The sequence below is a fragment of the Chiloscyllium plagiosum genome, chromosome 40 (assembly GCF_004010195.1).
Source record: "Chiloscyllium plagiosum isolate BGI_BamShark_2017 chromosome 40, ASM401019v2, whole genome shotgun sequence".
NCBI lineage: Eukaryota > Metazoa > Chordata > Chondrichthyes > Orectolobiformes > Hemiscylliidae > Chiloscyllium > Chiloscyllium plagiosum.
Window position 1 is genome coordinate 4,492,860 of NC_057749.1, and position 18,941 is coordinate 4,511,800.

At 42.4% G+C, this 18,941-nt stretch overlaps 1 long non-coding RNA gene across 1 annotated transcript in view; it reads right to left on the minus strand.

Annotated features, from left to right (window-relative positions):
* Positions 1 to 709: 709 nt before the first annotated feature.
* LOC122542649 overlaps positions 710 to 18,941 on the minus strand; it is a 77,101-nt gene continuing 58,869 nt past the window's right edge. The window contains exon 3 of the long non-coding RNA XR_006309843.1: positions 710 to 788. This is a non-coding gene — a long non-coding RNA (uncharacterized LOC122542649). The remainder of the gene's footprint in view (positions 789 to 18,941) is intronic.

Consider the following 18,941-nt stretch of genomic DNA (forward strand, 5'->3'; position numbering starts at 1 on the left):
TAGGATGGGGGAGTCCAAAACTAGAGGGCATAGATTTAAATTGAGAGGGGAAAGATTTAAACAGGATCTAAGGGGAAACCTTTTCGCACAGAGGGTGGTACGTGTATGGAATGAGCTGCCAGAGGAAGTGGTGCAATTTCAACATTTAAAAGGCATCTGGATAGGTATATGAATAGGAAGGGTTTAGAAGGAGATGGGCCAAAGGCTGGCAAATGGGACTAGATTAATTTAGGATATCATGGACAAGTTGGACCAAAAGGTCTGTTTCCATACTAGACACTCCATGACTTTAAGAGTCCACCAGCTTGCTATGTCACGAGAAGAATGTTCAAACCAGGTCGGCTAAGGAACAGATGGTTCTTTCTCTGAGGACATTGGAAAATCAGCTAGATATTTTTTATGTCACAATGGTATCATGCTGCTCCTTGACTCTATTTCCCCAGGAGATTTGTCATCATGGTGTGCCATGCTTATTTGTCTGGCACCATTTTCAAACACCCACTATAACTCTTCTCTCATCCATCTATGCCCAGGTTGATCCCTCTTTTCACTGCTCACTGCATTGACCTCTGGAAGAGATCTCTGTGGCTTTTCAACTCTGATTAACATCCAAAATACCGACACTTTCTTTTCTCATCATCACTCTTCAGAAATATTTGTTGTTGCAATTTCAAGCACCTCTTTATTTGTCTTATTGTCTACATCTGCAATCTTTAGCATCCATCTCACTATTCATGTTCCCAAGGCTTTTCCATTCTTCGATCGGTCCTTACTTGCTCCCCAGGTTTCTGAAGCAGACAAGAAAAAGGTTACAAAGTAACAATATTATTAAGCTGGAGAAGGTTGAGAAGAGCTTCACCAGTGTTATGAAGAAAATCGTCAGAGCCAGAGTCAGGGTTTAACAACAGAGTTTATTGCACAAGGAAATACCGGAGCTCCAGGGAGAGAAAGACACCAACAGCACCGTGCTCAGTTGCGAGTCTTCTCTCGACCCGGAGCACATGTCAAGATACTTTTATACATCTTGCGATACAATAGGTCAGTGATGAGATTATTGTCTGTGTAACATGGTTTGTTTATGGTAATCATTGCAGAATCATTGATAGTTTTGGTGCAGTCATTGTCAGTTCCAGCACAGCCTTGTTAATTTCAGTTGTTAGTTTCAGAGTAGACATTGTCAGTTTCAATGTCTGTGTGGAAGTGCATTGCTGTAGTAATGGGCGCGAATCGCTCTTCCTGCAGCCCTGGCTATTAGCATTTCATATTGAGTCTGTATCAAGCTGTTAGTATTTCTATCAAATGTATTGGCTAGACTCAGACACTTGGGTGGGCAGTGTACGCTACTCATGTGTATTCTCTCCCCCACCCACCTGAAACTAATCAACTGGGTTGTGAGTGCATTATGCTGGCATTCTAGTGGCCCCAAGGAGTGTCTGTATTTGCTCTGCTGTCTCTCTCCATATTGTGGTCTGGCAGCCATCTTATGTGTCAAGTGTGCAGAAATGGGTAATGCAGATGCTGGAGATTAGAGTCAAGATTAGAGTGGTGCTGAAAAAACACAGCAGGTCAGGCAGCATCCGCTGAGCAGGAAAATTTACGCTTTGAGCAAAAGCCTTTCATCAAAAATAGGTCAAGTGGCCAACTGATGGCTCAGCGGCCATCTTGTGTGTCCGTGTGTCTAGTGTCACCCTGCCCTGTGTCACCTCCCACTTCACCAGAATGTTGCCAGGTACGGAAGGTTTGAGCTATAAAGAAAGGCTGGATATGCTGGGACGTTTTTTCACCGGAGCGTAAGAGGTTGAGAGGCCACCTTAGAGAAGTTTATAAAATAATGAGGGGTATAGGTAGGGTTAATGTTGATTGTCTTTTCTCAAGATGGGGGATTTCAAGACTAGTGGGCACATAGGAGGCCAAGGTGAGAGGAGAAATATTTAAGAAAAGACATAAGGAGAACTTTTTTTTAACAGAAGGTGGTTTGCGTGTGGAATGAACTTGCTGAGGAAGTGGTGGATGTGGGTACTGTGACAACCTTTAAAAGACATTTGGATAAGGACATGGATAGGAAAGGTTTGGACGGATATTGGACAGGATGACTAGTTTAGTTTGGGATTACGTTCAGCACAGACCATGTTGGACCGAAGGGTCTGTTTCTGTGCTAGGTAAAAACAAAAACTGCAGATGCTGGAAGCCAGATTCTGGAGTAGAGTGGTGCTGGAAAAGCACAGCGTTCAGGCAGCATTCGAGGAGCAGAAAAATCAACGTTTCGGGCAAAAGCCTTTCATCAGGAATATAGGCAGAGAGCCTGAAGGGTGGAGAGATAAGTGAGAGGACAGTGGGGGTGGGGAGAAAGTAGCATCGAGTACAATAGGTGAGTGGAGGTGGGGATGAAGGTGATAGGTCAGGGAGGAGGGACCCTCCTCCCTGACCTATCACCTCCATCCCCTCCCCCACTCACCTATTGTACTCTATGCTACTTTCTCCCCACCCCCACCCTCCTCTCATTTATCTCTCCACCCTTCAGGCACTCTGCCTGTATTCCTGTTTCTGTGCTGTATGACTCAATGATTCTATATGAGTATAGTGGAGGGTAGGCTGGAGATGGGGGAGGGGGAAGGGGGTGGTGGTGGGTGTCCAGTTAGCTAACTTAGCTAGGAAGCCAGATTGTGATGGAGAGAGATATCAACAACGTGGATTCAATTTCAGTGCTGACTGAGATTACCGTAAAGGACTCTCTTTCTCAATCTCTCACTGTACCTGGGGCATCTTTAAAAATTGCCTTCAGGTGGTATAGTTGTAAATGGCTGTACAAGGACAAAATGGCGGAGACAATGAGGGATATCTTCATTGAATGATCCAACTTAGGTGGAGGCCATTCAGCCCATTTGTCCAAACCCATTTGAGCCACAGACAGAAAAGAATCTTAAATGGCTCTTAAACCTCAAAATGGAAATTAAACCCCAAGAAAATGTACTTGATTGGGAATTTCTACTTCCCTTCATTTCAGATGCCATGGTGGCTCAATGGTTAGCACTGCTGCCTCACAGCACTGGGGACCCAGGTATAATCCCAGCCCTCAGGTGGCTTTCAATGTGGAGTTTGCAAATTCTCCCTGGGTTTGCTCCAGTTTCCTCCCACAGTCCAAAGATGTGCAGGCTAGGTGGATTGGACATGCTAAATTGTCCAGGGATGTGTACTTTAGGTGGATTGGCCTTGGAAAATATGAAGTAGGAGTGTGAGTCTGGGTGGGACACTCTCCAGAGGGTTGGTGTGGACTTGATGGGCTGAATGATCTGCTTCCATACTGTAGGGATCCTAAAGGGCAGCCATAATCAACTGAAAAATTTTAAGTGTTTCTTTCTAAACAGTTACAGCCAGAACTGCTGAGTACTGAGGAGCCTCGATTATCTCGCATTTGATTGACTGATTTTCGGATTATCCAAACAGTGTCACAAGGTCCCGATGCATGGCTAACTATGCTATCTGGCATCGATTATCCAGCATTCAATTAACCAAAGGAAATACTCCTCATTCTACTGTCATGCTTGGCTAATCTGCCATCGATTATCCGGCATTCGATTAACTGATTTTCGGATTATCCAAACAGTGTCACAAGGTCCTAATGCTTGGCTAACTATGCTATCTGGCATCAATTATCCAGCATTCAATTAACCAAAGGAAATACTCCCCACTCTATTATCATGCTGGCTGATTTTGCGTAGAGGTCTAGAGAGACTTTTGAGCTTAAGCTGCTGGTAATATTAGCTTTTTATTTGACATTCTGTGAACAATTTACACTCTTAAACTTAACACAAGGCTGGATACAGAGTCTACCGTCATGTAATTCCTTACACTATTACTAATGTAGGCCACTTACAATACAGTTGAGTATTAACCCTTTATTCGACAATTTTCAGTACATTCTGTTTTTAATTTTAGGTGAGATGAGAAAGGTTAGTTTGAGGAGGGCTGATTGACTTCATCCATTTTAAAACCTTTGAAAATATAAATAAGGAATGTGGAAAAGCCAAACAAGTCTGTGTGGAGTTTGCACATTCTCCCCGTGTCTGCGTGGGTTTCCTCCGGGTGCTCCGGTTTCCTCCCACAGTCCAAAGATGTGCAGGTCAGGTGAATTGTCCATGCTAAATTGCCCATAGTGTTAAGTGCATTAGTCAGAGGGAAAGGGGTCTGGGTAGGTTACTCTTCGGAGGGTCGGTGTGGACTGGTTGGGCCGAAGGGCCTGTTTTCACACGATAGGTAATCTACTCTAATTATCTAAATCTTCAGTGTCAAATCAAGGAAAAGTTGGAATTTGAATGGTGTATTTCTAGTCTTCAAGCTTAAAACTATTCCATTGTAATTTTCTCTCCTTTCCAATGAGCACAAGGTCTTTGTACCACTTTCCTTGTTCTGGCACTGATTATCTGGTTTTGACCATGAGAAACTACCGCAATAATGCAGTTATTGATTCCCAATCACCTGTGCTTTTCCACATTCAGAGTAGAACCTTATTTGCTGTATTGATGAAATAATTTTGATTTGAATAATTAGGAATTCAGCACATGGTCTTAGTTGTAATGGCCTAAATGACGTGCCCCTGAGCAAGGAGTGGAGTTGTGACCAAGATAAGATTGGCCTTGATCATTATAAATGGCAGAGTGGGCTTGAAGGGAGGAATTGCCTACTGCCACTCTTAATTCCCATGTTGTTAAGTTACAACAAAATTGGTGACCCAAAGGAGGAACCAGAGAAAGTGGCCCGGAGAGTGTTGGAATAATCAATTCTGGAGGTAATGAAAGCACGGATGCAGATTTCACCAGGGGATGGACTGAGTCAAGTGGGCAATGTTAGAGACATGGTTATTAGATTCCCTACAGTGTGGAAACAGACCCTTCAACCCAACCAGTCCACACTGACCCTCTGAAGAGTAACCCAGCCAGACCCATTTCCCTCTGAGTAATGTACCTAACACTATGGGCAATTTAGCATGGCCAATTCACCCGACCTGCACATCTCTTGGACTGTGGGAGGAAACCATGCAGACATGGGGAGAACGTGCAAACTCCACACAGACAGTTGCCCCAGGCTGGAATCGAACCTGGGACCCTGGTGCTGTGAGGCAGCAGTGCTAACCACTGAGCCACCGTGCCGTTATGTGGGTTGGAAGATCAGCTCAGGGTCGGTTAGGACTGTAAGGTTCAAAACACTCTTGTTCAGCTTTAGACAGTGGCCAGTGAGAGCAATGGAACTGCTGGTTCTGGCATAAGAGTGAGCCCTGGTTAGTTAGCTGGCATTGTGCAGACAATTGAGGCCCTTTATACATAAGTGGTCCAGGAGATGATTGTGCTATTGCTTTGGGCAATCAGAAAAGAGAAATATCTTAAATTAACTTCAGCATGTACTTTACCAATCACCTGAGGTCTTCGTCAAACATTGATGCAGCTCTTTAACATGTCTTCATTTGAAAGCTGGATCTTTATCAGTTAATTAATAGCTGATTGAAGCTGTATTTCCACCAGAACTACGTCTTTCAAACAACTTTATACTCGTAATAAATTTAAATTACTGAAGTAATGACTAGATAATATACTTGGCAAATCTAGTTGACATCTATGAAATGCAGTTGTAAAATAGAACTGATGAACATAGCCTTTCCTGTTTATTCTTTATCATGGTCATTGAATGGGAAACAGATCATTGTTATCATCTACCTTTGTGCCTTCTAACAGTCATTATAAGTGAGGCATACCTTATATATTCTCTTAACAGTAATTCAGTGTATCATCGTGACAAATGCCATTGTATGCAGTCTCCAGGCTGTGCTGTCTCAGTGGGACAAAGATATGGGCAAAATGTCTTTTAAGTTGCCTAGCCACCTTTATGCAAAGGAACTCTGACAGTCAGCACTTGGCAGTTGGCATCCTAATGCTGATCAACTGTTGGTTCCGGAAGTCACTCCCACCTATGTACCTCAGTGGTCTGCAATAAGAAATAAAAATTGCAGGAACACTGGATTTGGGAATCGTTAATCCTATCTACAGCTCCCCTCTGCTCCCTTCTCCTGCCAAATTCCACTTAGCCCATTGCATCTGACAATAGGTGCAGGCCCATCAATTCAGGACTGTAAGCTAGTATAATCCTGTTACAAAAATTGATGAGTTGATAGAAAAGTTGGAAAATACAGGATTGAAAAAGGCCATGTCAAAGAAATAGAAGATCCCACAATAACTCTCACAAACTCCATTGAGTTTTTCTCAAGACATTTATCCAACTCCTTCTTTATTTGTAATAATCGCATTACCATTTTACCTGAGTGAGGTGCATGGATTCTGTTTACTTGAAAATCTCCAGTAAGTTAATTATTGTGTACAGTCCAGAGTAATCTCCAGACACAGTGAGTGATACAGTGCTGACAACCTGTGGTCAAGCAACAACATCCAGGTACTTGGCTGATTTGCTTATCAATCTTTTAAAGGGGTATCTCTCCAAATGTGATAACACACACCAACCCCCCCGTCTCCCCATGGCAGTCCAATCCTTTCAAACATCGCCTTCAACATAAAATTGTTAATGTTCACCCTCGTGCTTCTAATTTTACAATTGCCCCTCTCAAAGTACTCTTTCTGCAATATTTCAGGGGGTAAATATGCTCCAGCTAGTACTTGATGAGTGCTTAATACTTTTGCTGAACAAATAAAAAGCATTTCACCATTAGGAGAATTAGCTTGTCAAGAATTTAGTGACTTATTCACCAAATAATTATTTGACGCAACTATTAGCTTGCTGTTCATTTTAATGAGGATGACAAACTGCTAAATCTGTTTTGTTAGAACAGAAACATGTAGAAGAACAGATCACAGATGGACTGTACATTTTTGGTGCCACAAAAAGTGCCAACTGCCCCATCAGGTAAAGGAGGCACTACAGAAAGGTAGGAATCTGGGCATCATTATGGTGAGGGGCTTCCTTTGGCAATCCAATGGGTGGATTTGGTCCATTGTCACCTGATGTTACTCACCATGAACCCAAACCATTTTCACAGTCAGGCTTTGTTCAAATGAAAATTTTGATATCTTGCAATGTTAATAAGATACTCCTCCATGGGGGAGTGCTGGGTGAATAAAGAGGAAAGAGTATCATTAAGGGTGAGGACTGTGCCAATCTAGAATTGAGTGGGATGGTTACTCAGTATAAGGTTGATAGAAGTAAGAGTAGGCTTGTCAGAGGAAATAGGTCAGGTTCCCTCCCCTTGTTCAGGGAAACTGACTCCATTCAGAATCCTGTCATTTCCTTTGCAATATAAATTATCCTGCAAACATACCTGTAATACTAGATTATACACAGATTTTAGTATACAGTATCTCACATTACATAGCAATTATAATGTTATCTTTGTTGTCTCAACCAATTCCATCTCTGTGCATAAGTCCTTCTGTGTTTCCATTCCCATGCAATGTCAAGAATATTAGGGGTTTAGAATGGTTTCAATATGGTCATTCGCATCACATACAGCATTAATATCGTGTCCAATATACCTTTCAGATGAGACATTAATCTGAGATGCCATCTGCACTATCAGTTGAATCGAGAAAATCCCAATACATTATTAGATTAGATTAGATTACTTACAGTGTGGAAACAGGCCCTTCGGCCCAACAAGTCCACACCGACCCGTCGAAGCGCAACCCACCCAGACCCATTCCCCTACATTTACCCCTTCACCTAACACTACGGGCAATTTAACTTGGCCAATTCACCTGACCTGCACATCTTTGGACTGTGGGAGGAAACCGGAGCACCCGGAGGAAACCCACGCAGACACAGGGAGAACGTGCAAACTCCACACAGAGGAGGCGGGAAATGAACCCGGGTCTCTGGCGCTGTGAGACAGTGCTAACCACTGTGCCACCGTGCCGCCCTCGAAGAAGATCTGGAGAGTTCTCCCCTGTCTCCTGACTAATAATTATCCCTGAACCAACATCATGAAAAACAGATTCTCTGGTCATGTATCTCATTTTTGTTTGTGGAATCCTGCAATTTTTCTACGTGGCAGCAAATGCGCTTCTAAATGAATACTTCACTGCAAAGTGTTCTGTGAAATTCTGAAGGGCATTAAATGTAAGGCCTTCTTTACTTTCGCTCCCACCTCTTGTCAGGAGCATTGGAAAGGTTTTTAGATGTCCTGCTGACCCAGAGACAACAAATGCTATAATCACCCACTTCAACAGGATTTAATGCAGCTGTGTTGACAAATGAACCTGTCACAGAACGATGTGTCAGAACAAGGCAAGGCCCCCGTGGAGCTGGAAAACCTACATTGCTGAGGATATTGTAACATGATAAGCCTACAGACCGCAAAGCCACTCACGATGTAAGGTAAAGGCTGCGTAAAAGGCACACACAACACTTCCCAAACGCCGTACTATACTATCAGAGGAATCAACAAAATTTAACTCCACACAAGCAAGAAGGGATCTAAATGGAATGCCTTATTATTGCATGTAAGATATATGCTATAGCAAGTGGTAACTCCCTAATACTCGAGAAGGTATGTTCACACGATTGAATATAAAGGAACCTTTCTCAATGAGGTTTTCAAACAAAGAGAAATAAGTGTTCAGATAGAGGTGTTGGATAGTGAATTGGTGACCGAGACATTTTGGAAAATTAAGAAAGCATCCTTTTTATTTGTTTGTGGGATGGGAGTGTTGCTGTCAGTTATTGTCCATTTCTAATTGTTGTTGAGAAGATGGTGAAAACCGCGTTTTTGCATTGCTCCACTCGGAGTGAAATAGTTACTTACATTGAGTAGGTAGGAAGGGAATCTCGGGATTTTGACCAAGAGACAGAGAAGATTCCAGGGTGACATAGTTCCAATTTAGGATTGCGAGTAGCTCAGTACTTGCAGTTTTCGCTGTTCCCAAGCAGCTGCTGCCATTGTCCTTCTAAACGGTAGAGATTATGGGTTTGGAAGGTGCTGCCAGAGGAACACTGGTGAGTTGTTGCAGTGGATTCTGCACATATTGCTCCCAATTTGTGTTGGTACTGAGGGAAGTGAATGTTTAAGGTAGTCAATGAGTTGCTTTGTGCTGAGCAGTATTGAGATTCTCAAGTGTCTCTGGAGTTGATCTTATCGAGGCAAATAGAGAACACTCCATCATTATCCTGTCTTGTGTCTTAGACATGGTGGTCTGGCTTTGGGATTCAGGTGTGCACGGCAGAATTCTCACTTTCTGAATTGCTCTTGTAACTCATGACTCATCTAGTGTGTTTCTGGTCAATGCTGATGTCAATAAGGATGTTGATGATGGAAGACTCAGAAGTGGTGATGAAATGGGTACTGCTAGGTTCGTTTTTGCTTGGGATGTCATTGTCTGGCACTTATGAGGCATGGTTATAACTTCCCACTTATCATCGATGCTTAACCATTATTCACATATCACTCTGGAAGGGCGCAGACTGCTTCATTACCTGAAGGGTTGCAACTGGACCTGAAGGCTGCGTAACCCTCTTGAATTCCGACCTTATGACAGAAGGAATGTCATTTATGCTGCAGTTGGCTGAGCTGAGGACACTACCCTGAGGAACTATAGCAGAGATGACCTGGAACTAGGATGTTTGGTTTCCAACCATCACTTTGTGCCAGCTATGACTGCAACCAACAAAGAGGTTTCCCCTGGTGATTTTCATCAGTGCCCCTCAATGTCACATTCGGACAAACGCTGCCTGTGTAAGACAGTCACTCCTGTGCAGTCCAGCTCTGGGGGTCTGCATTTGGATGAAGGATGTAATGAAGTGAGAAGCCAAGTGACTTGAGACACCCTACCCTTTAGAAAGGAAGTGTTATAACGATTGGAGTAATTGGTCAGTCAAAGATCTTTTTTCCTGTCATGGAATGTTCTCCTGGTGTTGTTTGCCAATTCCCATCTAAGATCACAAGAATGATTCTCCACTTGATGACGGACATGCACAGCATCAAACCTAACCCTTGGCCTTGCTTTGTAAGCTTGGAAGCTAGGTAATCAGAGTGAGCATGTTGAGTTGGGGGCAGCATGGTGGCTCAGTGATTTGCACTGCTGCCTCAGGAGTCTAATGATGACCATGAAACCAATGTCAAGAGAAAAAAATCAATCTGGTTCAATTCCCTGTAGGGAAGGAAACTGCCATCCTTACATGGTCTGGCTCACACGTGACTCCAACTCACAGTGATCTAGCCGACACTTAATGAGGCATGATAGTGGCTCAGTGGTTAGTACGCTGCCCCACAGAGCCTAGGACATGGGTTCAATTCCAGCCTCGGGCGACTCTCTGTGTGGAGTTTGCACGTTCTCCCCATGTCTGCATGGACTTCGTCCACGTGCTCTGGTTTCCTCCCACTGGAGGAGAGATATGCAGGTTAGAGTGAATTGGCCACGCTAATTTACCCATTGTGTTCAGGGATGTGAAGCTTAGGTGCTTTAGTCAGGGGTAAGTAAAGGATAATATTGTAGAGGAATAAGTCTAGGTGGGCTACTATTCAAAGGGTCACTGTGGACTTGTTGGGCCAAAGGTCCTGTTTCCACACTGTAGGGATTCTATGAGTTGTGAGCTGAACTGTCCCTAGAGTAGATGAATTGGAGCAAGCACACTGCACTGGGGCCATAGTCAGCTGGCAGGAACCTGGATGCCTGGGGAGGCTCAGAATGAACAACACTGATTGACCTCGGCAGTTATAGCTTTCTTAGTGTAGTAACCCTGTGGTGTTTAACAGCCCGTGATTTGCCTTTAAAAAATATCTAATAAAATAGACATGGATTTAGTGAGACTTGCAAAGCAGGAACATGAGAAAAATGATCATATGAGTATTATCCCTCTTTATATCCCTTAAGAAAGATGTTGGTAAACTTAAAAGGATTCAGAAAAGATTTACAAGGATGTTGCCAGGGTTGGAGAGTTTGAGCTATAGGGAGAGGCTGAATAGGATGGGGCTGTTTTCCTGGAATGCCAGAGGTCTTTTTCCCAGGGTAAGAGAGTCCAAAACTAGAGAACATAGGTTTAAGGTGAGAGGGGAAAGATCTAAAAGGGACCTGAGGGGCCATGCAGTGGATGGTGCGTGTACAGAATGTGTTGCCAGAGGAACTGGTGGAGGCTGGTACAATTATAACATTTAAAAGGCATTTGGATGGGTACGTGGTTAGGAAGGGTTTAGAGGGGTATGGGCCAAATACTCGCAAATGGGACCAGCTTGATTTAGGATATCTGGTTGGCATGGGCTAGTTGGACCAAAGGATCTGTTTCTGTGTTGAACAGCTTTATTACTCTTTGATTTCATTGTGTCTCTTGGTGAGATAGTCAACATCTCAAGGTCTTTCCCAAGAGCAGGTATCATTCATAATTTGACATCCAGCTACTGAAGGAGTTATTTGGACTGGTGGTCTTCAATTTGGCCAAAAGGTAGATTTAAAATGCATCTTGAAGGAGTAGAGAGAGAGGAGTAGTAAAATAGGAAGCTATAGTGAAGATAGTCCACTCCAAATGAGTGCCGTGAAGTAATGGTTAAACTTGAATCATAAAAGAGCTGTCACAAAAGATGACCAAAAGGTCAGTGTATGAGGAGTAGGTTTGAATGTGCATCTTTAAAGGAGGAGGGAAAGACAGAGGGAGGGAGCAAAATCAGAAGGGAATTCTAGGGCTTGGTAGGTGCAGACATAGCCATTACTGGTGGACCAATGGTAAGAAAGGAGCACATTCGCCCTTGGCACAAGGCATTATGTGGAAAGGAGACCCAAAACTGATGGGAGAAGGGAAAGAAAGAAATATATTGCCTTGTATGTTTGCCTAAAGTTTAAGCAGAACTGTTGCCAATCCTGTTAAAAGCTTCAATAGTAGCTGATAAACCTACTTTTAATACAACTGCTGTTCAAATGGACTAAAATTGAGAGCATTATAGATTTTATGGACTTGCGTTATCGAGATGTGTTGTTGAAGAGCCCGTCTGATTTATTAGCCTTTCAGATATGCTGCTGACCTAGAGTTTGTGTTTGTGTGGTTGAAATCTTTAATTAACTGTCTGAGCCAGTCGATGTTTGTGGCATGCCTGAGCTATCAATGCATTTTCCAGCCAACTAAACTGTTAGCTTTACTTTTCACTGCAGATGGACAAGAGAAAGCAAAAACATTTATTATTTTTAGTAATAATGCTTGAACATCTGGAACAGGTGATATGGTATTATAAAATAAATAGGATTTGTCTATATTTGATGTTTTCACGACTTGTAAAAATGAAATGTATAAGTGCAGGCCTATAATTTTTAAAAGATCCATATTTGTAGCATTTGAGATTTGTACTTCAGATGTCAGTTGGCACAGTTGGCTGGACAGCTGGCTTGCAATGCTGACGACGTTGGTTCAGTTCTCACAGCAGCTGAGATTACCATAAAGTTTCTCCTTCTCAAGCTTTCCCCTTGCAGGAGTGTAGTGACCCTCAGTTTAAAACATTATCAGTTATATCTCTCGAATGTGAGAGTAGGACTGTGGTAACTTCTGCTCAAGGTTTCCTCAGTCAATACTTAATTCAAGCTCCAATGTCATTAACTTCGGAGATCTGGATGGTAGGTAACTGGGGAGAATAAATAAGGTAACAAAGTGTAGTAAAGGCATCGCTTTGGCACATGGGAGGGCAAACTCAACGTGAAAATGAAGGCAGATCTGATTTAAATCTATGGTGTGAATTTTCTCAGCATAGTCTCCAGCCATTTCCATGATGAATGTTCGAGAAACAAACCAAATAGGAGCAGGAATAGGCCATTCGGCCCTTCGAGCGTGCTCTGACATTCAATATGACCATGGCTGATCATCCAACACAGTCAGCTGTTCCTGCTTTCTCCCCATAACCTTTGATTCCTTTAGCCCAAAGAACTGTATCTTGAAAAAACATTCCAGAGAAATGTAAAACAATGAAGTTTTGTATTTTTATAAGTACTTATATAACCATGGATTTGGTGATGGAACAATAACAATGATTTGCATTGATATAGCACCATTAATATAGTAATATACCCTGAAGCATTTCACAAAAGCCTCAACCAATACAGTTTTTCCACAGAGCCACATGAAGCAGGACCCCTTTTGTGCGTTATAGATCAAAACATGGTGCTGAACCACAAATGGTGATGTGAAGGACAGGTGACTGAATGCTTTCTCAATATGGAAAATTTTTAGAAGCATTTTAAAGAATTGCAGGGTATTGTATGAAGTGGTTAGTAACTCAAAGGGTTAAAGCCTGTGTTTTTTTTCCCTACAAGATCTACAGGCCATTACACCCCATGCCACAGTCAATACTAGTCATATTCCTGCTCAACTTGTGACATTATCCTGATCTGGAGGCATATATTTATGGTCATCCCCCTGTCTCATGCCTTTTCTCACTGTTTCGATTCCTGACGTTCCTGTTCTGTCGCCAGAAGTGGATACTGCAGATGCTGGAGATTAGAGTCAAGATTAGAGTGGTGCTGGAAAAGAACAGCAGGTCAGGCAGCATCCGAGGAGCCGGAAAATCGACGTTTCGGGCAAAAAGCCCTTCATCGGTTCGTGTTCTGTATCCTGAATCAGAAGGGGTCATTTCTTTTGCAACTAGATTGTCTAATCCATCCTGATCTGATTTCCCTCAACTGCTCATTGACTTAATGGTAAGGTTCTGGAGAATGTTGCTAAACAAAGAGAGTGAAGGTTCATAATTCCTTGAAAGAGGAGTCCCAGGTAGACAGGAGAGTAAAGAAGGCATTTGGTATACTTGCCTTTATTGGTCAGTGTGTTGAGTACAGGAGTTCAGTTGTACAGGACATTAGTTAGGCCATTTTTGGAACATTGTGTGTGATCCCCCTGCTGTAGGAAAGATGTTGTGAAACTTGAAAGGGTTCAGAAAAGATTTACAAGGGTGTTGCTAGAGTTGGAGAGTTTGAGCTATCGGAAGAGGCTGAATAGGCTGGGGTTGTTCTCCCTGGAGCATCGGAGGCTATGGGGTGATTTTATGGGGCTTTATAAAATCATGAGGGGCATTGGATAGATTAAATAGACAAGGTCTTTTTCCAGGGGTGGGGGAGTCCAAAACTAGAGGACATGGGTTTAAGGTGGGGCCTAAGGGTGGTACGTGTATAGAATGAGCTGCCAGAGGAAGTGGTGGAGGCTGGTACAATTACAACATTTAAAAGGCATCTGGATGGGTACATGAATAGGAAGGGTTTAGAAGATATGGGCCAAATGCTGGCAAATGGGACTAGATTAATTTAGGATATCTGATTGGCATGGACGAGTTAGACCGAAGGGTCTGTTTCTGTGCTGTACAACTCTGTAAACAAAAGATGCGATCTTCACACCAGCGTCATCAATACTTCTTTGATGTACCTGTACCTTGAGATCTTGTTCAGATAATCCGAAATTCGGATAAGTGATGTTCAGATAACCGAAGTTGTTCTGTATTTAGGACATCTGGTCGACATGGAGGAGTTAGACTGAAGGGTCTGATTCCGTGCTGTACATCTCTATGACTCGATGAAGTGTTGGACGGGCAGCTGCTTCTACTTCCTTGTAGTCCTTGAGGTTGTTGCAGAGTGCGTTAGATACCTTGAGCACTTCCAGTCTTGTTGGAAGTGCACCATGACTGTCTGATCGATAGTCACTGGCAGGTGAGAGTTGAAGCAGAAATTGGAATGTGTGATGGAGCAGTATGAGCTTCCATATTTGTTGAAGTTTCTGTGGTTGGTACATTGTATTGTCCCTTCCCTCCCCCATATGCTGATTGAGCGAAGTGTTGGGAGAGTGGGGTGCATGGATGATTTTTCAGATAGGTCTCCCTAACCAGCCAGATGCAGGCATATATTGATAGCTCCCTTTCACCTGCACCCTCCAAGGGAGATTCCACATAAGGTATTACTCAATGTACTATCATCTAGTGTCCCCTTAATCTTCACTGGTTGAGCCAATTGTGTGCTATTAGGTTGAGGGGAGAACTGATAGAAGTTGAGAAGGTTATGATTAGCATGGATAGAGTGGAAAGTAAGAGGCTTTTTCCCAGGGTGGAGGAGTCAATTACTAGGGGACACAGGTTCAAGGTGTTGAGGTGGATGTGGTGGGGAGGGTTGTGGTCGTGAGCGCTTGGCACGCGTCCACTATTTTAAATTTGGGAAGCCTCATATCTCAGTGCTATCTGAATTGGTGAAGTTCCCATTAAATCAGACAACTCCTTATCATTAACAGCTTGTATTTTTTTGTGATTGGATTCTGCCAAGTAGTTTAAATTCCTGATAAACCTTATTACAGAAGATCAGAAAGGATGTTAGTTTTTACCAATTATTTTAGCATCTATAAAATCAACTCTAATATAAAGGTTACATTTAGTGCTATAATTCTCTGTTGAAGCTGACAAGCTTCTGAGCATCGTCTCTCTTGTTTGAGCTTGGAAGGTCAAAGTCTCTCAGTCTTGAAGCTGTCATTACTGCTTCTTCTATTTGCAAGCTCTAAATTGGATTCAAACAGAAATTTTGTTCCCTGATGTGTTTTACTGTGTTTAAACTACCTGTTGCAATGACACTAATTCCAAGCTCTCTCACGTTTTCTGTTCGATTAAAGTTGGAGGAATTGATGCAGAAGGGTTTATTCTGCTCCCACAGAATCTACCTTTAATACTTTTTGTGCTAATTCTCTTTGCTAAATAGGAAAACACATATCCAAATTTCATTAGCAAGGATGAAATTCAATAATTTTTCCCAGCTTGGACCAACTCATTAAAAGGAACTCACTTGGAATGTTAAGATTTTCAGGACATGATCCTTTATTTTCACTCATGTCTTATAATTTTTCTTTGAAATTCTTCTTTGAATGTGACAATCTACTCAAATCATCCATATTTGTATTTAATTTGGGTTAATCTGCTTCCACAATTTGTTCTAAATTATAAAAAAAAAATCTAAATTATATTCTATCATCCATACACTTTGCATATTATAAGCTCAGATTTATGCTTCTTAATTTGGTTTATTATCCTCCAGTTCTTTATCTGTAGATCACTTTGCTTAGTAATGGTAAAATAACATCATAAAAGGACTTAAAATTCTCCATCTCTCTTTCACCTATCTTGAGGATATTTCTGACAAAGTGTTCCAATTCCAAAGCCCTTGCTTGTTCAAATCTATATTTTTCCTCACAAACAGAAACAGAAATTGCTGGAAAAGCTCAGCAGGTCTGGGAGCATCTGCAGAGAGAAATCAGAGTTAACATTTCAGGTTGAGTGGCCCTTCCTCAGGAATGATGGTAGCTAGGAAAATAATGGCCTAATCAGAAGATTTACTCCTTACCGTCCCTCCACCCACCCTATCTTCTGCAAATAAACAGACATTTTCCTAGTGACCATCAGTTCTGAGGAAGGCTCATGAAAGCCGAAACGTTAACTCTGATTTCTCTTTGCAGATGCTTCCTGACCTGCTGAGCTTTTCCAGCAATTTCTACTTGTATTTCTGATTTACAGCCTCTGCAGTTTTTATTTCTATATTTCTTTACTCATTCCTTTTAACAATTTTGCTCACTTTATCGATTTGTTTGACTCCTTGACTTGTTCATTAAGATGTTCTGTCACTTTACTGGCCACATTAATCATTTTAAGTCATATTGTTTGACAAGTAGGTGCAAATGATTGAAACCTTTCCTTCAGTGCTATATCTCCCATCCTTTGTACCAGTCTATTCGGACAAGTCTCAGAATATGCTCGCACACTTATGCAGCATCTCAATGTTGTGCCATTGTATGATCTTATCCAAACATCTGTGAGGTTTCAATTACCCGGAAGGGTGTTGTGAAACTTGAAAGGGTTCAGAAAAGATTTACAAGGGCATTGCCAGGGTTGGAGGGTTTGAGCTATAGGGAGAGGTTGAATAGGCTGGGGCATCGGATGCTGATGTTTATAAAATCATGAGGGGCATGGACAGGATAAATAGACAAGGTCATTTGCCTGGGGTCAGGGAGTCCAGAACTAGACGGCATAGGATTAGGGTGAGAGGGGAAAGATATAAAAGAGACCTATGGGGCAACTTTTTCACACAGAGGGTGGTACATGTATGGAATGAGCTGCCAGAGGAAGTGGTGGAGGCTAGTACGATTGCAATATTTAATAGGCATCTGGATGGGTATATGAATAGGAAAGGTTTGGAGGGAAATGGGCCGGGTGCTGGCAGGTGAGACTAGATTGGGTTGGGATAACTGGTCAGCATGGACGAGTTGGACCGAAGGGTCTATTTCCAAAAGACATGAGCTGCAATTGTTTTTACAGAGGTGGTTTGCGTGTGGAATTAACTTCTTGAGGAAATGATGGATGTGGGTACAATTACAATGTTCAAAAGACGTTAGATAATTACATGAATAGGAAAGGTTTGAAGGGATATGGCCAGCAACTGGCAGGTAGGGTCTAGTTTAGTTTGGGATATAAATTTGGCCAAATCCAATATTTCACTGACTTCTCCAAAAGACACTAACAATTTTCCTTCCATGCATTGAAACCTCTGAGATTGTGTGCACATATTCAATTATTTCCCAGAATCCTTTTAAACTTCAGGTAATTGTTCCATCTAAATGTTTTAGAATGCCAAGCCATATGAGTCTTAACATTATTTGTTATTACTTCAAGTTTAAGTGTGTCCAGGCTTAGTGGTTTTGAAATGCCTACAATTTAACCTACACTGTTCCATTCTCATCCATTTGTTTATCCAATGACCATTTAAATGCCTTTACTGTTGCAGGCAGGGCATTCCATGCCCTTACTACTCTCTGAGTAAAGAACCTAGCTCTGACATCTGTCCTATATCTATCACTTTTCAATTTAAAGCTAAATCCACTCGTGCTGGCCATCACCATTTAAGGAAAAAGGCTCTCACTGTCCACCCTATCTAATCCTCTGATCATCTTGTATGTCTCTATTAAGTAACCACTTAACCTTCTTCTCTCTAATGAAAACAGCCTCAAGTCACTCAGCCTTTCCTCATAAGACCTTCCCTCCATACCAGGCAACATCCTGGTAAATCTCCTGTGCACCCTTTCCAATGCTTCCCCATTCTTCCTATAATGCAGTAACCGGAACTGTACACAATACTCTAAATGTGGCTGCACCACCAGGAACAGTGCCAGAAGACTGGAGGATAGCAAATGTGGTTCCCTTGTTCAAGAAGGGGAGTAGGGATAACCCTAGTAACTATAGGATAATGCAGTAACCGGAACTGTACACAATACTCTAAATGTGGCTGCACCAGAGCTTTGTACAGCTGCAACATGACCGCATAGCTCCAAAACTCAATCCTACTACTAATAAAAGCTAACACACCCTATGCCTTCTTAACACCCTATCAACCTGGGTGGCAACTTTCAGGGATCTATGTACTTGGACACCGAGATCTCGCTGCTCATCCACAGTACCAAGAAACTTACTATTAGCCCAGTATTCCTGTTACTCCTTCCAAAGTGAATCCCCTCACACTTTTCCGCATTAGCCTCCATTTGCCACCTCTCAGCCCAGCTCTGCAGCTTATCTATGTCCCTCTGTAACCTGCAACAGCCTTTCACACTGTCCTCAACTCCACCAAATTTAGTGTCATCTGCAAATTTACTAATCCATCCTTCTACGCCCTCATCTAGATCATTTATAAAAATGACAAACAGCAGTGGCCCCAAAACAGCAGTGACCCCAGGCACGACTTAGGATGCGTGGCTTGGAAAAGTAGGCTTCAAGGCAAGGGCGCAATTGATCTGTGGAGCTTGTTCAAGGAGCAACTATTGAGTGTCCTTGATAAGTATGTACCTGTCAGGCAGGGAGGAAAGGGTCTATAAGATTTTATAAGGAATTGGAATCCCTTGTTAAAGGGAAGAGGGCGGCCTATGTAAAGATGAGGCGTGAAGGTTCAATTAGAGCGATTGAGAGTTATAAG